We start from the raw sequence: 3,691 nt of genomic DNA, 5'->3' as shown, positions 1-3,691 counted from the left end.
GCCAGGTGCTCGACCTACTCTCCAGCGGGAGATTAATCGGACCCAGAGAATTCCGTTGGAATTGTTTCGATTCTAAGTCTCCAATGCGAGACACATCGGGCCCAGAGAATTCTTTCAAAATTGTCTCGATAAACTCCTTGACGAGAGATAAAACCGAACTCAGAGAATTCTTTTGAATTGTTTCGTAAGTCCCAGATCGGACGAATGTAAGCCGGACCCAGAGTTATAAATTTCGCTTTCCGTTTTCCGAAATGGGGCACAGAGAGTAAGCCGAGGCATCATACCTCGCCCCAAGTTCACAAAATATATTTACGTTTGGGGTAAACTACCCCCACAAAGGGTCATTCAGCGTAAGCCGAGAGACGTCTCGCCTCGTTTGAATTTCCAATGAAAACAAAAAAAAAAAAGTTTTATTGCAAGGCTGAATTATCTGAACAGGATAAATTCGACAGGAAATTAAGAAACTACGTATAAAGGCTCAGATCGCCAAAGTATGTCATCCGTCAAGATCAAGTCCGGCGGCAATCTTCCTGGTGTCAGCTTTAAGACGCTTTGGCATGGGCCATAGGAGTTGAAGTCTCGTTTTCTCCCAATCAGCAGGATGCGACTCCAATGCCCTGATCTTCAGCTCGGCCTCGTCCATACGGGCAACGGCTTTTCCTCTCTTCGCCCTTAAGGAGCTGATCTTGGCATCCAGTGCCGCTAGACGATCATCGATTTCATTCTTCTTCATGCGGTGGTAAAACAGCTTGTGGCATTGTTCACGATGCACGGATTCGATCTACGCACAAGGTCATCGGTCAATGAATAGTTGCTATAATAACTTCGCACGGACAAAGCTAGGGTTTATTACCAGGCGAACGAAGGCATGAGCAGCAGCAGCCTCAATATTGTTGGCGCGATTACTCACGTAAAACGTCTTCACCCTGGAAGGCATGAACTCACCGCTCAAAGAAAAACTTGGTTTGTTGGGAGTCGAGTTCTTCGACTGGTAGCACTCGTTGCAGTAATCGATCAAGCACTGCGGCATGTCCGCCACCCTGTCCAGACCATTCTCGATCCAGAACCTTGGGTGAGATTCAAGGCGCTTAAGTTTGAAAAGCAGTTCGTCTCGCGATTGCTCTGTTGCAGCTAATCGCTCGCGGTACTCGGAATGGCGTTCTTCGATGTGGGAGAAAAAGGTCTATAGTTCCAGCCTCTTCTCCGGACTAACACGAAACATTAACATCCAGGGAGCTCGGATATGCGGATAAAACGGCATCCCTCGTTCAATGGATTCCGAGTTCGAGAACGTCGGGACGTCGCTCTTAACATCGACCAAGGACGCAGTACTGCCAACAGAGCTCGGCATTTTTGGATTGTCTCGTCGGAGTTACGGTAAAATCAAACATGAAGCGATCATATTTATACTAATTCTGGACGAAACATTTCCAATTTTGATATTGGCAAATTACCATTTTCGCTGGAGGATAAATAAAAAGCGGCAATATTCCATGCAAAGCACCAAAGGGAAATTTCCAAAAAGTAGAAGTCGGCCGCAGAATAGGCAAAAATGTCACAGGATCTTAAACAGGACAATATAAAAAAAAAAAAAAGGGAAAAACAGGAAATGCTCCTAGGGGACATTTTCGGGCAGTCCGGCCTAGAAAAGTCCGACATTAGAGCCATACGGATGTGGAACGGAGTCTGGAGCCGCATCCCCGGATTGAAGTAGTCCGAAGCCGAGCTGATCTGGAGACATGTCGAGATCGCCTTCCTCGAATTCTACGAGATCTAGCGCTTCCACTTCAGTCTGGGCGACCTCCCGCTTTTCCTTGATCTCGGCAACAAGATTGTCCGGGATGGATGCACCGTTCTTCAGCAGATAGTCCATAACCTGCCCGAATCCGTTCGCCTGGTTGAGAACATCTTCTTTCGGACGAGCCATCTCCTGGTCACGCAGATAGTCCTTTACCTTGTCAAGACGGCGCGCTTTCTTCGTGGTACCCTCGACCTTGGCTTAGCGATCTAGGCGAAGTCGTCTGGTCTCTGACTCGAATTTTGCCCAAGATCGTCGAACTGCCTTTTCAGCTCGTTTTTCTCTTCTCCCAGAATTTGTTCCTGCGATTCGAGCTCGGCGACCCTGTTTTCCAGGTTTTTGCAATCCTGTTCTTTGTTCGCAAGAAGACCTGTCAGCTCCTTGATCCTCTCGTTCTTTGTTATATCTGCTTCTTGGAGGTTCTCCAAACACTCCTTTATCTTCTCGAATTCGGCCTCTGCCGAGGTCATCGATTTGACACGCCTATCGTACATAAGAGTAAGCGATGACATATAGGCGGCGGTCTGCACTCCAAGACAAGATAGAATGAGAATCAAATTTTGCAGTTCAAAAAATAATAATAAAGGAGGCGATGAGATTCGAACCTGAAGGGCAGATTGGGGGGCCAGAACGTACTGGTCCCTGAATTCGNTTGATCCTCTCGTTCTTCGTCCTATCTGCTTCTCGGAGGTTCTCCAAACACTCCTTTATCTTCTCGAATTCGGCCTCTGCCGAGGTCATCGATTTGACACGCCTATCGTACATAAGAGTAAGCGATGACATATAGGCGGCGGTCTGCACTCCAAGACAAGATAGAATGAGAATCAAATTTTGCAGTTCAAAAAATAATAATAAAGGAGGCGATGAGATTCGAACCTGAAGGGCAGATTGGGGGGCCAGAACGTACTGGTCCCTGAATTCGAGCTTATCGACCGGCGGTAGCATGACCGATGATACCGTAAGTTGCCTGCACAACTCTGCAGCAGCTTCTTTGTTGCACACAAGAGGTGTTTCCCCAAAATAGTCGTAGCAAAATTGGTCAGTTCAACCAGCGGTGCGATGAACTCGGAAGCGGTCGTAGGATTCAAGGTCGGCCTCTTCCGCAGAGCGTTTCCGACCTGTTCCTTGGGCGGAGGCTTTTCCTTTACCCTTCTCTTTGTTTTTGTCCTTCTTGGACTTCTTCTTCTTTGAACCGCTATCTGGTTCAATGGCAATCTGCACTTCGACGATCGGTTCAGTCGGTGGAGGAAGAGATGAGTCATTGGGAACCACGTTTTCATCTTCTTCGTCAGCAGCCGGGAGCTCGTCCTCGTCCTCAATGTCGATGAATTCATTCTCCGTCTGCTCTGGCTCAGGGTTGAGGGACGGTTCGTCGTTTCGATCCATGGATCAGAGCATCTCGGCCGCGACAATTGTGGTTGGCGGGACCTCGGAAGTTTGACCCAGTGAGCTTGCAAAACTGGCGAACTGCGTTCTTGCTTTACCCATCGCTGCTTCTACGCGGCGTCGTGAGATTTGAGTCCAGCTGCGGTCTGCTACACTGAGGAGAGCGTTCTTGATGCGTTCGAATCTGGAAGATAATCTCCGAGCTGAATAAGGGCGAACTGCAAAACATATGAAAATACAAAATCAGGTCAGCATGATATTGTCCGATTTAACAGAATAAGGAGCAAGATGATACCCGGCGAATCGTTCCATACTCTTCGGCGACCGCATTTCGGATTTTCGAAAGAACGGCCGTCAACTCGGACGAAGAAGTAGCGAGCTCTCAGCTTCTTGAAGTTACTGACTTTTTCCCCCGGAAGGAAGTTATGAGCTGGCTTCGCATTAACCATCCATAATTTGCTACCTTGGCTATTCTTGAAGTTTGTCAACTGCTCGAAGCATTCGACC

This window comes from Camelina sativa, chromosome 17 (assembly GCF_000633955.1).
Source record: "Camelina sativa cultivar DH55 chromosome 17, Cs, whole genome shotgun sequence".
NCBI lineage: Eukaryota > Viridiplantae > Streptophyta > Magnoliopsida > Brassicales > Brassicaceae > Camelina > Camelina sativa.
This window is presented reverse-complemented; position numbering follows the sequence as displayed.